The sequence below is a fragment of the Macaca thibetana genome, chromosome 5, assembly GCF_024542745.1.
Source record: "Macaca thibetana thibetana isolate TM-01 chromosome 5, ASM2454274v1, whole genome shotgun sequence".
In the NCBI taxonomy this organism is placed as follows: domain Eukaryota; kingdom Metazoa; phylum Chordata; class Mammalia; order Primates; family Cercopithecidae; genus Macaca; species Macaca thibetana.
In genome coordinates, this window is record NC_065582.1 from 145,293,191 (window position 1) to 145,308,470 (window position 15,280).

At 41.8% G+C, this 15,280-nt stretch overlaps 1 protein-coding gene and 1 long non-coding RNA gene across 17 annotated transcripts in view; both read right to left on the minus strand.

Annotated features, from left to right (window-relative positions):
* Nucleotides 1-14,738, minus strand: part of LOC126955047 (uncharacterized) — a 31,235-nt gene extending 16,497 nt beyond the window's left edge. Inside the window, exon 1 of the long non-coding RNA XR_007725792.1 lies at nt 14,467-14,738. This is a non-coding gene — a long non-coding RNA (uncharacterized LOC126955047). The remainder of the gene's footprint in view (nt 1-14,466) is intronic.
* The window catches only part of LIMCH1 (LIM and calponin homology domains 1), a 344,225-nt gene that overhangs the window by 267,803 nt on the left and 61,142 nt on the right, over nt 1-15,280 (minus strand). The gene's annotated exons all lie outside the window — the stretch shown is intronic.

Genomic DNA, 15,280 nt, shown 5'->3' on the forward strand with positions numbered 1-15,280 from the left:
AGTGTCTCCATTATTATGGTGATGTGAGAGAAGGGGAATGCAAATCACATGTTGTCCTCTACATCCTAGCTGCCCTCTGCTGCAAAGCAGCTAGTCTGGGTTGCTGCCTGGCCTGGTGACCATGGGAGTGAAACTGGCTAGCTCTTCAACCCTGGATATTCCAATGACATCCGCAGCTGATGTCTATAGCTGGTGGCCAGGGCCTTAGAGTGCCACTGGCTGGCCTCCAGTGGTGCCACAGCCAGCTCTGGGTCTCATTTTCCACCCAGTTCCTGGCCTAAGCCCACTGCCTCTTAACTCAGCTGCCTTCTGAGCCCTCCCTTGAAAGAATTCCAGAAAATCTGGCTACTTCCACCATCACACAGGAGCTGAGAGAGGCTTGGTGAGTGCCCTGGGGCCTCCTCCACCTGACCTCACCATTTTGCCCTCTCATGTCACTTGGAAGTGTACCCCTTCCAAGCTGGCATGAAGTTACTCACATAGCAGTGTCTGCCCAGAACCCTAAACAGAAAGTGGGACAAAACTCTCCTCTGCCCTTGGTGTTCCCACCAGCCAGGATGAGCCCCTCTGCCCTCAGTCCTCCCTGTACTTGTGCAATTTGGGCCACCAATTCATTTCCTCCTATAGGGACATGCCACTCCACCCTTCCTGAAATGGGGTCTATTTCCCTGACTTCCCTTGAATCTGGACTGACTCTAGGGCTTCCTTTGACCAACAGGATATGGTGGAAGTAACATGCTGCCACTTTCAAGCTTGGTCTTAAGAAGAGTGACAGCTTCTGCTTTCTTTTCCTTGAAGGCCAGCTACCTGAGGAAGTCCAACTACCCTGAGACCACCATGCTATGAGGGTGCCCAAACCTGCCAGGTAGAGAGACCACATGGAGAAGCACTGAGGTACCAGACATGTGAGAAAAGATGTCTTGGACCTTCCTTGCTTCCTTGGACCCAGCCCCAGCACCAACTGAACATAGGGACAGCCAACAACCCATGGAACAGATTTGAACTAGTCAACTCCTGGAAACTTAAGAAACAATAAATTGTTGTTATTTTAAGCCACTAAGTTTGGAGTGGTTTCTTACACCGCAATAGGTAATTAAAACAATCAGAAAAATAAAAAACAAACTATATATACATTCAAATGTTTTCCCCCAAAAAAATGGAATCACAGTGATAGAGCAGTAAGACTACGCAAAACGACCAGAGTAAGCAGCCACTTCAAAAGAATGCCCGCTTATTTGCAAGGGTTTTGTTGTGCTTTGTTTTTTCACTAAATGCCCTCCCTCATTTAATTCATCTCTAGCCAAAGAACCACTTGCACTACTTTTTTCCTTCTCTAATTAGCATGCAGGGATTTCCCTCATGTTAAGAGAATGTGATATGCAAAGTCACTGGACCACTGTCTTGCATAACAAACCAAAGTCTTTTGACATCAGTGAGAAAATTCCTCAAGAATGCAAAGAACATAATGCCAATTGTTAAGTGTGAAATTCCTGGGTATTAACCCTTTCAGAGATGCCGTCTTGTTCAGTTTTATTTTAGGTTGATCAAAAGGACCGTGAAACTAGATTGGAACATTATGCACCAGACTCCACTGCCTACTTGAAAAAGAATTATACTTGGAACTTGATCTTTTTAAGATCTCCCGTATGTCCCATATTTTAACAATCAGGTTTTAAAACAGAAAGGATCATTGCCATTGAAAAATGGTGTCCAGCCAAGTAAGCCTCATCAGTCAAAGTAAAAATCTCAACCTGTAGTTGTCATTCAGGCCTTAATGTTTACCTTAGGAAATGTTTTTATATGGAAAATTGATGGCAAAGCTGTGCCCAAATGGCGCTATTCCCAACAAGGACAGAAGACCCATGGATTTACTTGCTAGGCCAATTTATTGAGAAAGTTGTCAGGGATGAGAAAAATGAGAGAATAATTCAGACGGGAAGGTATAGCCTATTCGTTTTTCTAGCTTCTATCTTTACCCTTACTTCTCATTACTAACTCTCCTGTTAGGGATGCAGATGAGGGGCCACCTGTCCACAGAATCTGACATACATACATAGAGAGTTACACAAACGACAGGCTTCCAGGTCTCTAAAGTTCCCTGTTAGGAATCAGGAGCAGCAACACGCTCATATTTTAAAGTCATCCAGAAAAGAAGTTTAGACTGTACACAAAGCCAACAACATACCCTGTTATTTTTAACTGCCACAATTAATCCACTCAGACAGTGTTCACACAACATGCATCAGCCAGGAATATAACCTCCCTATTTTAAACTCAAATTTATCTGTACTATAGAGCTGAGTGGGGAGAAACAGCTATTTTGAAATCAAACGATCTTGGATTTAAATTCCAGTGCTAATCTTACTAAGTATACTGCCTTGGACAAATTACTTAACATCTTAGCCTAAATTTCTTCACCTGCAATGTGCAAGTAATAGTCGTAGTTACCTTACAGAGTGGAGAGAAGATTAACTATGATTTCAAAGAAAAAAGAAAACTTCAATTAGGAACCAGGCACAGATTTATTATTCAACTGGTGTTAGTGATTATTATTAAAATTACAAAAGTTTTTGTTTTCTTCTCCTATAGTTTTTTTGTTTTGTTTGTTTGTTTGTTTGTTTGTTTTTGACACAGAGTCTCGCTCTGTCACCCAGGCTGGAGTGCAGTGGCACGATCTCGGCTCACTGCAAGCTCCGCCTCCCAGGTTCACGTCATTCTCCTGCCACAGCCTCCCGAGTAGCTGGGACTACAGGTGCCCACCACCACGCCCGGCTAATTTTTTTGAATTTTCAGTAGAGACAGGGTTTCACCATGTTAACCAGGATGGTCTCGATCTCCTGACCTTGCGATCCGCCCGCCTCAGCCTCCCAAAGTGCTGGGATTACAGGCATGAGCCACCGCGCCCGGCCTCTTCTCCTATAGTATTAACACCAATCCCCTCAGCCCTTAATCATTGATTGCTGGCTGAAATAATCACCCAAAACTCATAATAGCACAAGAAAAGATTTATAACTTTAAAAATGTACAGGATTCAGTCTATACGTAATCTAACAAGATGATGGGTGAGGGAAAATGTGAGTAGACAAGAAAACATACACATAATTAAATAAGATATTTGCAAAGTCATCTGTGACTCCAAGAAAATGCAGTCTGTATTTATTTTTTTGGGAAGTTAATGGAAAACTAATTCAGCTAGATACCTTTTACCTCCTTGGTGTATTCCCACGAGATAATATGTAATGAAGTTCTTTAAAAACCAGTAAGCACTGTGCCAACAGGGAATATTTATTGGGTGCTTGTTACATGTCAGACACTGTTGGCATTTTATATAAATCATATACTTAACCCTCACAACAAGCCACTGAAACAGTTCTTAGGCTCTTCATATTACTGGGAAGGAAGCTGAGAATTAAAGAGATAAAGCAATCTGCCCAAAGTGCCACAGGTAGGAAGGGGCTGGCCAAGATTCCAACCCCATGTCTATAGATCCCCAAAATCTGCTCTTCCCACCAACCAGGGGGAGGTGGTATGTCTCAAAGCTTTCACCCTTCCTCTGAATTTTGCAGAGAAGAAGGGAAATAGATTACATAATCATTTTTCATTTCATGTCTAGACTCTAGGAAACAACCCATAACCCACTAGGAAGCAGACAAGAAGCATGGGGCTGTGAGCCCAACACTGGAAATGCATCTGAGGAGGATGGAGAAATAACAATCTGAACATTCAGTTGCAGTTTAGAAGGTCAGTACCAACTTCTGACAGATGTCTGCTATTTTAAATGACAAACTTGCTTGCGTATTGTGCAGAATTGCTACACTTTCCGTTATGAAGCCATAATGCTGGTTTATTTCCAATTTCAGCACTGAAAGACACATAGAAAAAAAAAACAGAAAACCAATTGGCTTTCAATGGAATTCTGTCTGAGATTTAAGCCAGCATGTAATAAAAAAGTTATTCTCCTTAGGCACATTCAATTTTTAGACTGCTAAAGCATGGCAAAACCACAAAAATGATGTCTTTCACATATAAAGATTCAAGAGAGGACCCAAACATTATGTAAAATTAAGTTAAAGCCAATTTTTCTTCATCAGATTTAAGTTCTGAAGATTATTTAGTAGCTATTTGTAACTTCTGGAAGATACTTACAAAAACTGGAGAAATGAATTGATAAAGGAAACATTCCTAATCTTTTAAAATACAGAGATGGGGCCAGGCGCGATGGCTCAAGCCTGTAATCTCAGCACTTTGGGAGGCTGAGGCGGGCGGATCACGAGGTCAGGAGATCAAGACCATCCTGGCCAACATGGTAAAACCACATCTCTACTAAAAGCACAAAAATTAGCCAGGTGTAGTGGCACATGCCTGTGGTCCCAGCTACTTGGGAGGCTGAGGCAGGAGAACTGCTTGAACTCGGGAGGCAGGGGTTGTAGTGAGCTAAGATCGCACCACTGCACTCCAGCTTGGGCAACAGGGCGAGACTCTGTCTCAAAAAATAAATAAATAAACAATAAAATAAAATACAGAAATGGTTTTAAAACCATCTTAGTTTCATCACCATCATTTTGAAATTCCTATATAAAGCTATTCCCCCCCCCAAAAAATAATAATAATTTCTCTAGAATTAGAATGCACTCCATTCATCTTTGTGCCCCTAGACACCATTATGGTATTTGGCTTATGTAAGGTCTATAGTGTATTAGGCATTTAGTGCTGTTCACCAAATATTTCCAATTCTCCTTCCTCCAAGAACATTATAGGATTGTGTTTCCCTGCCCATGTGAAGTTAGGCATGGCCATTGCACTTGCCCTTCATTGACTGGCCAATGAATGTGAGCAGAACTAATATTACTTCTAAGCCAAATCCCACAAGACAGTGTGCATGATTCAGCATATTTCCTTTCCTTGCCCTTGTAACTGGTGACAGGGGGATATCTATCAACGCGCATCCATAGGGAAGGTCTATATGACAGCCAGCCCTCCATGGATATGTAGCACAGCCAATAAAGAAAACGGTGTTGCTTTAAGCAACTGAGACCTGGGTATCATTTGTTACTGCAGCATCATCTAGCACATCCCGTCTGATAAAAACACTGAATGAAAATTTAATGAAGAAAAATCAAGAAAAGCAAACTTGAAAAATATAAGTGCAATGACCACTTCTGTGGCTCTCACCATCCTTTCTCCTTCATTATTTGTGGTTCAAATCTGAGAACACTGTGCTTACCACCGCCTGATACAAACGCTAACATAAACCAAGTTGAATATTTGTTTGAACAGAGCATCATGCTGCCAAATGCCATTGTTGTCACCAGCACCTCTCAAAGATATTCAAATCTGTAGAGAACAGTCTGTTCGCATATCTTATGCCAGAATAAGAAGTATGTTCCTCAGAAATGAGTACCCTTCACTCGGTGGCTAAATGCAAGTGAATTTATATTCAAAAAACCCATGGGTCAGAGCACTAGAAGCACAAATAAGAAAAAGAAAAAAAAAGCTCCTTTGTAGAATAACACTATTTAAAGAGCCCAAGGGAAAAAACGAGAATAAAGCAAACCAAAAAAACAAAAACATACGCATTAAAAAATGGTGCACAGATGGACTGTAATATCAAAACTATGCTATCAAGTTGGAGGAGGAATTCAGCACAGCCACTCAAGCACCACTCTCCCTCGGCTGGAACTCATCTGGAGGATTTGCACCTGCTATTTATGTTGCTGCATGCCACTTTCTTCCTTCCCAAGAAGAGATTTCAAACAAGAAGGCCCTTTCACAGGCAACTTCGAAAGAGAAACAGTCAGAAAAAAAGTAAAAAGGGGAATCAAATGCTTGAGAGAGGAAAGGAAGAAATCATGGAAGAAACCATGGAAGCCTTCAGGCAGCAATGAGCGATTGTCTTCACACAGCAACTCAAGCCCGTGCCTCTCAGCCCTGGCTTTGCCATTAGTGATGTTCTCTCTTCTCACTCACTGCCAGGAAATGACTTAGACACCAAGTGTCAACTCTTTCATCTCTCCTCAATCCAACCTGAAATCTCAGTCTGGCTTCTGCTCACAGCACTCCACTAAAAATGGAAGCCAGTCTGTGTATTTCTGGGGCTGGGACACATAAAAGAATATCGAGCCAGCTAAGTGTCACTTTTTACCGATAGGGAGGTAAGTTGGGTTGCTTAAAGTCACACTCTGAATAGTTAGAAGTTACTTAAGAACTCCAAATGGCCAAATGCATCGTCTATCATTTAATCCCACTTTACTTGCTTTCTCTGTCACTCCCTATCGGCTCTTCTCATTTGAAATTGGCCCCCTCCCTTCAAGGGCTTGACACTAATCTCTTCTGACATTATCTCATCTGTATTTCCTTTTCATGTATTTTAAAAACACTCACACAGCACTTATTATGTAGTGCTTTAGAGATATTAACTTATTTAATCATGATACCATGGAGGAGGTACTACCACTATTACCATTATACAGATGAGGGACAGTGAGGTTAAGTGATATAACCAAGGTCCACAGCTAGTAAGAGGCAGATAATTTGAAACCAAACCAACTGGCCTCAGAGTTCATGTTCTTTACCACCACCCCATACTGTCTCTAGCCAATGCTGCATCCCTCCCTCTCTCCAAAAGATTAGAAAGTCAACACTCCTCCTTTGAACAGATCATCTTTGAGGATTTCAATTTCAGAACAATCTAACTGTTGAGCTGTTAAGACCACCCAAGGAATACTGCTTATTATTCCCCAGCACACATTTCAGAGAATTTTTTCTTTTATTGCTGAATACACAGAGGGAAAAAGGAACCAGTAAATTCTTCTTCTTTTTTTCAAATAAATGCACCGTTTTGTAGGTAAACAAGGTGAGGAAATAGAACTAAGCTCCAAGGACTAGACAACGTGGTATGAGTTAAAGATAAAACAAAACTTTAGCTGAATCCATCAGGAATGATTGATTGAAATTTAACTGGGAACTCATGTGTTTGTACAATCTAAAGAAGGAAGAAGTCCTGTTTTGGTAAGATAACCTTAAGTCTGGCTTCTGTTTTATTTTTGTTATGTATTTTTGTAATTTGGGGTTTGAACGAGCAAGAGGGCAAAGGTCTCCTGGCAAAAGCTCCTTTGTTAAAATCCAGAAAAACAAACAATCAACATTGATGTTTTGGAACAGGCCACAGCTGCCCGGCTTTCAAACATGTTACCTTCCACTTCTTTAAGGAAATGAACACACAAAGGCTTTCAGAACTGTCTGGCCCAGCGGAGGTCAGTGCTCAGAACCAATTGATTTCTTGCCTAAGACAGGGAGAGGGCAGTAGGATAGGAGGGAGGAAATGGCCCTGAAGACTGATACATACAAAAGTGCCCACTCTCTTGACCCTCAGGCCGAAGGAAAACAAAAATCCATCATTTGTGAGCTTGGCAAAGGAAGCTTTACTTTGAAGACAAACTTTATGGGGTACTTAAAACACATGATATGGTCTTCCTTGGAGTCAGAAGAAGTGAGTAGTTCATGCAGGCAGGCCCTATGCAGTTCAGAGTGGAGAGAGGGAAGAGGTGGGAAGGACAATGAAAGTACTCAAAGAAATTAAAAGATCTCAAGCCATCAAAACATCCTCTCCAAATTTTGCAAGAAATGTTTGTATGTAAAATAACTTAACTCCTGCCACTTTCTCTGATCACCAAATAGAATCAGGAGGTGCCAATGATCAATCATTCTTTGATTTACCCAACATGAATTATATGTCTCTTTCTGTGCCCAGGAATTGTGCAAGGCACTGGAGGTAGAGACTAATAATGCCACCTCTGCATCCATGGCCTCAAAGAGTTGTGAGTTAACTGAAATTTCACTGAACACATCAAACATCTATTATTTTTATGTACGAAGTAGAAATGAGTATATTTTTTACTTAGTATCCTACTTGTAATGGTTATTTTAGGTAAAAGGAAAATCCACGTCAACTGTAAACATGAGAGCCTAGATTTTTCCACTAATTTCAGCAAGGCTGAAGAATTTTGTTTACAAAGACCTGTCAAACACACCCGGGAATGGGTGGCTCTTTTGAGCAATAATGTTTCCGTGCCAACTCTAAGTTTAAAAGGGAGAGTCCCTGGTAGGAAATGACAATGCCATGTGGAAACAACAGCAGTGTATATTGGACTCTTTACACCCAGAGGACAATCATTTCCAAATCTATCTTCAAATATGAAAGGCAGTAATATGTAGAGAACCTTCAAAGGACTGAGTTATCTGAATTACTCTAAGCATACATTATTTCTAAAGTAAAACTGCCAGGATAAAGTTATGATTCATAAATTTAACTAAAGTCTCCTGTGAAATGTCTATAATGTTATAAACATCTATTGCTATCACAAAGAACGATGTAGAAAAACACTTCTTATATACAGACCATGAAAAGAACTAAGAATCGCCTGGAATCTTACAAGAATCTTTTCACTCTCTCAGATTTCACAGTTAGCAGCCTTAGTTTCAAATCAAAACCACTCACATGCATATAAATGTTCCTTAAAACAGCAGCACCTCAGACATCCAACTCTCAGCTGCCCAGCAACCCAAGTCCTCTAAAACAGCCATGAAACTAGAAGTTTAAGTGTCTGTATATGTGGGCAGAATCCCAAACAGAAAAGCCTCCAACAGGAAGAGTGAGGAAATGTGTTTGTTAGGAAACTGTTTTCAGAGATTGGCAACTGATTGTAAACAACTAAAAGTGAACACGATTAAAAAGAAGCAGGTAGCAGAGGCAGCAGGCAAAAGAAATAGAGATGGGGGTGGTAAGAAAGAGACCACCCAGGCCGGGTGGGTGCGGTGGCTCACACCTGTAATCCCAGCACTTAGGGAGGCTGAGGCTAGCGGATCACCTGAGGTCAGGAATTCAAGACCAGCCTGGCCAACATGGCGAAACCCTGTCTCTACTGAAAATACAAACATTAGCCAGGCGTGGTGGTACACACCTGTAGTCTCAGCTACCTGGGAGGCTGAGGTGGGAGAATCACTTGAACCCGGGAGGCGGGGCTTGCAGTGGGCAGAGATCATGCCGCTGCACTCCAGCCTGGGCAACAGAGTGAAACTCTGTCTTAAAAAAAAAAAAAAAAAAAAAAAAAAAAAAAAAAAAAAAAAACACTGCCTGAGTGCCTGAGAGTACTGAAAAGCAAGGGTGGAAACCAAGACCAAGAGAAAAGGAATAAGGAAGAAATAGATGAGATGGGATCAGTTCATGGGATCAAGACCCTTCCCAGACAGGAAGCCATTAGAAGTCACTATCTCTCTGTATTAAAACAAGCAAATTACTTTTTACATCTGTTCCATGTTTAAAATGTAAAATGTTCAGAAGGAAAACAGACATGCCCTTCTTAGTTTAATAACCCATTTGTATCAGGCCAAACCCCAGATTGTTAAAAGCAATGAACGACATCATACTCTTCAAGCACTGATAGAGAAGATGGACCAGGGGAGTGACTGAGGAATCTGGTGGCTGAGAGGAATATTTTTACAATTGAGAGACAAGGCCAATCAGGATCTAAAACAGACACCTAGAAGGAAGACCAAAGACGATTTTCCTTCTGATTTTCTCTTTGCTGCAGAGCCTAAAAGAAGTACAGGTTTCCTGCAGGAAACAGAAGACGAATGATAACAATAGCCACTGTCTAACCCAGGGGTATCCAATTTTTTTAAGGCACACTGGGCAACAGCTAACAGCAACATAAGCAGGAAATAGTTCCAAAAAGCCACTATGGTCTACAAAACCCCAAAGTTCTGAAACCCAGAAGTATGCAAGCTTGGTGAAAATTCAATTAGTGACAAAACCTGACCTGAACTGACTGACAGCTGCATTGTCTTTATTTATTCAATGTGAACATTCATAAGTTTCATCACAAAACAAAAAAAAAATGGTATGTTTGGATATGGGTGCTGCTACTGAAGAAGTTACATAATACATGCTATCTGCACTGTATAAACTTTTTTAAATCTGAAAAATTCTGATATATGAAAGGCGTTTGGCTCCAAGAGTTTCAGATGAGGGTCCACGGGTTTGTAAGAATCCATGGTAAGATTAAGCAGCCAATAAGGATCTAGGAAAACAGCTTTTAACTTTAATCCAGGTGGTTTCATTCCACTGACATTTTAAAAACACTCACTATATGCTTGGGGCTGAGCTATGTACTAATGTGTTTATTTCCAATGGGTCTCAATTTGATTTCTGCTGTATATATAAAACAAGATCAGAAGAAAGAATCATGATCACTGCTTGAATCATTAGCAGAGAGTTCCACGTTCACAGGGAGAGAGAAAGAGAGAGGGAGGGAAGGAAGGAGGGAGGAAGGGAAAGAGGGAGCCCTACGTCATATGTATAAGGCTAGTATGCATGGTAAAAAGAAAATAAAAAGTTTAATTAAAAAGTCTGAGTCAATCATATCAAAATGAGAGAAAGGGCAGGAGGGAGGGAATCACACTAATGATGGTATGCCAGTATCCTATTCTAGTTATTCTGATGCTCAGAACATCACTCATGGGCAAACATGGGCTCACTGACTGGCCCTGGCAGCCTGAAACCCCACTGAGATTCCCTATGGTACTTCACAGTTACCCAACCCACCTTTCCCTTATCTCCACCAAGCCACTCACAATCTTTCCCATATTAAACACTTACTTTCCCCAAACTCCACACCTTTATAGCACTTTCACCGAAAATTTAACTTCTCAATTCTCAGCGCTCACCCAAGAATTCTCCCAGACTGGGATAATCACAGACACCAGAATATTTTGATGTATTTTGTATATATAGAATGTATCTGCTTAGAGGACTTTTGGTCCCACCCACTCTCCCACAAGCTATAGGCTTGGAGAAGGCAGGAGCTTCGGACCTGTTTGCTTGTATTAAAACAAGCCCACAACTGACCCATTTCTTTGCCTCTCCCAATAGACCACCACCACAGCTTCTCACCTCGCCTCCCATTTCCACTCTCAAATCCATCTGCTAGCAGTCTCAGAGCTCTGCACGATTCTTTTTTTTTTTTTTTTTTTTTTTACCCCAAGACAACATATTTGTATTTAATGCAAATTACTTTTTGCTCATTTGCAAAATTCATTTTAACAGCCTCTTGATAATGTTGGTGTGCATACCACCCAAAACTCTCTTTCCCAGACTTCATGAAATTCAAATCTTTCCGTTTGTGGATAGCTGTAGTCAAAGCCAAAAGGCTTTCCCTGAAGAGATTACTTGGAAAGAAAAGTTAGGGCTTCAAGCCAGATCATAAGTTTGCGGCTTTCATTACTTCTCCATATCATACGGAGGGTGTCTGATGCTGATGTCTGTCAAGCACCCCATGAATGTTAGCCTTCACAGTAGTCCCCTCAGAAGGGCATTCATTCATTTCATTGTGGCTGCCGTTGGGTAACAGAACTCCATTTTAAATCCCCAGGCTGGGTATGGTGGCTCACACTTGTAATTCCAGCACTTTGGGAAGCCAAGGCAGGAGGATCACTTGAGCCCAGGAGATCAAGACTAGCCTGAGCAACGTAGCGAAACCTCATCTCTACAAAAAAATTGAAAACATTAGCTGGGTGTGGTGGCACACACCTGTGGTCCCAGCTCCTCAGGAGGCTGAAGCAGGAGGATTGCTTGAGTCCAGGAAGTCAAGATGGCAGTAAGCCATGATTGTGCCACTGCACTGCAGCCTGGGTGACAGAGCGAGACCCTTTATCAAAGAAAAAATAAAATAGAACAGGAAAGAAAGAAAAAAGAAATGTCCCTATCTGCTAGAGCCACACAGGAAAACCACAATCTGGCCACACAAGCTAAACAGCTTTTTACTCCCAAATTGATTACATACCATTTTCCTGCTCTATCTTTGAAGGTGCTTTCTATTTCTGAAGAAAAAAGGTATCAAGTAATGTCTACATTTTTACTAAATTGATGCTCAAAATTTTTCTTTTAAAAAAATTAATATTAACCTTAAAAGCTTATTTAAAATAAGGTGATACCATACCTGGCCTGGCGTGGTGGCTCACACCTGTAATCCCAGCATTTTGGGAGGCTGAGGCAGGAAGATCACTTGAGATCAGGAGTTCGAGACCAGCCGGGGCAACATGGTGAAATCTGGTCACTACTAAAAATTCAAAAATTAGCTGGGCATGATGATGCACGCCCATAATCCCAGCTACTTGGGAGGCTGAGGCACAAGAATCGCTTGAACCTGGTGGAGGTTGCAGTGAGCCGAGATCACTCATTTATCTCAAAAGAACAAATAAATAAAATAAGGTGATACCCATTGTGAAGATAATTTGCAAAGAGAAGTTTCAGGTATATTTGATGAAGGACAGCACCAATGAGAAAAGTCTCTAATCTCTCTCACTCACTCTCTCTCTTTTTCTTTTTTTTTTTTTTTTTTTTTTTTGAGACAGAGCCTTGCTCTGTTGCCCAGGTTGGAGTGCAGTGGTGTGATCTCGGCTCACTGCAACCTTTGCCATCCAGGTTCAAGCAATTCTAGTGCCTCAGCCTCCCAAGTAGCTGGGATTACAGGTGCACGCCACCACACCTGGCTAATTTCTGTATTTTTAGTAGAGACGAGGTTTCACCATGTTGGCCAGGCTGATCTCAAACTTCTGGGCTCAAGTGATTCACCCACCTCACCCTCCCAAAGTGCTGGGATTACAGGTATGAGCTATCATGCCTGGCCTCTAATCTCATTGTGATAACTGAATTGCTAATTCATCTTTTTAATTGTATTCTTTTATAGTTTTGCCTCACAGGACAGTTCATTTAATTTTAATACTGGAAACATCACTTTCAGTCTTATGCTTTTTACACTGCTTATAAAATCAGGACCCAGAAATGAAAAGACCAGTGGCATACTAAAAATATCAACCAAAGTAACATCAGGTCATTGCAAAACAACTGCATTATACCTCAGTTTCCCCATACATAAAAGAGAGATAACAGTACCACTACTTCGAATAGTGTGCGATTCTATTACTAAGACCCTAAATACCTTCCTATGCTTCTTTCTGAGTTTGTTTTAAAATCACAACCAGTAACTGTTACATATAAGAAAAAGTAGGAAGATTACTACACTTAGAATCAAATTTGTGTTTGAGTCTCAACTCTGCAAATCTGCTCACCCGAATCAGCGATGTGACCTCTTAAGTCTCTGTCTCCCCGCCATTTAACTCTTGGTTCACACCCACGTATGATTCTAAGGAGCTTACACAGAGTAACTTACTTCTCACAGCACTCCTATGAGGTGGGTACGACGATCTCCACTTTACCATAAGGAACCAAGTCACAGAGTAGGTAAATATGTTAACCAGGATCTCACTGCTACTGGTAGAATCGGGACCCAACCCTGTGGAAGTCTAGCTTCAGAATATCAATACCTCTTAATCACTATGCCACACTACTTGGGGATACGATTCTTGGGGACAGCCCTAACAACCCCCAAGGTTGCGATAAGGCCCAAAGATCCAGGTCAAGGTGTACACGCTATACAAACACAAGCATTAGTTACAAATGTGTTACTCGAGTAAGCCTTGTATGCACCTTTTTGAAGCAAAGCCTACAACAATTACCAACTAGTAAGAAGAAATTCAAATTGGCCCACATACAGTAAAATGTGCTTTCTCCAGCATTCTTGCAATGAGGAATCTCTATCATCTAGCTCTTGGCAGCCACAAGGTAACACCTGCCATGAAATTTTCCAGGCCAAAGCCATCTCTTCCACGTTCTGCAGAACAGAACTTGGGAATTTCAGTGGAGGACCTGCCAAGCATGTGAGCATATCTCAAGGGCCTCCTGAGGCCAGCATGTTGGCCCTGCCTTCAGAGCTCCCTGCATCTCACCTCCTTGGGGAGGAGGAATCGGGTTAAGTCAACCTAAGGTGTGGTTCGTATTGGGAAGTCCTATGTCCAACTCATCCATCAAATAACTAAGCTCTAGCCAACTCCTGAAATAAAGTTGGCAAATAAAGGAACATTATTAACCCCACTGGTAATCTCAAGGGGCAGGGCTAGATTCTGGCATCATCTCGTTTAGTCCTACACCCTGAATCCAAGGCATGGCTCTGGCAGACCTTTTATTCTGACCTCTATATCTGGCAGATTTTTATACAGATGACATGATAACTACTTCCACAGGCATGAAAAATGGGGGTGGGAACATTTTTAAGTTCTACTATTATAATTCAAGGCTATTAAGTACCAAAACACTATTCTTGGCATTTGGGCATGTTACCTCAGTTAATCCCAATCAACCTGTGAGGTAGGTATTACCATCCTGCCCCACCCGCCGCCACTGACACATGGAAAATGGAAGCCCTCGGGTCTGGCTGACAGTATCTCTCATAGTTTCTCATCATTCAGGTCTCAACTAAAGGGTCAGCTCCACAGAGAAGCTGGCCTAGAGCACCCAATTAAAATCAGAAGGCCCCCCATCCACATTTCTCAGCCCCTCTATCACATTACCTTGTTTAGTTTTATTCATAGCACTTAATATTTCTGAAGTTCTTATGTAGTAGGTATTATCTGTTTATCTCCACTAGAATGTCAGTTTCTTGAGGGCAAGGAAACTTTTCCATCTGGTTCGAAGTTATATCCTCAATGCTGATAATAATACCTGTCAAAGAATGGCATGGGAGGGAGGGAAGACGGAAGGGAAGAAAAGTGGAAGGCAGAGAGGAAGAAAGGAAGGAGAGGAGGGAAAAGGGAAGGAAGGAAGAAAGGAGGGGAGGAAGGAAGGAAGGAAGGAAGGAAGGAAGGAAGGAAGGAAGGAAGGAAGGAAGGAGGGAGGGAGGGAGGGAGGGAGGGAGGGAGGGAGGGAGGGAGGGAGGAAATAAATGTAGGCTCTTCTATAAGCTTCACAAGGAGAAAGGGTTATTGTAGGCATTAAAAAAAACTTAGTGACTTGGCCGGGCACAGTGGCTCATGCTTGTAATCCAAGCACTTTGGGAGGCCGAGGTGGGCGGATCACGAACTCCTGTTTGAGACCAGCCTGGCCAACACAATGAAACCTCGTTTCTACTAAAAATACAAAAATTAGCTGGACGTGGTGGTGGGCATCTGTAATCTCAGCTACTCAGGAGGCTGAGGCAGGAGAATCTGTAGAACCCAGGAGACAAAGACTGCAGTGAGCTGAGATCGCGCCACTGCACTCCAGCCTGGGCAACAGAGCTAGACTCCATCTCAAAATAAATAAAATAAAATGAAATAAAATAGAACTTAGTGACTTAGAAATGTAAAATTCTGAGACACTTTACTGAGGCAGATTGTGAAGTGACTG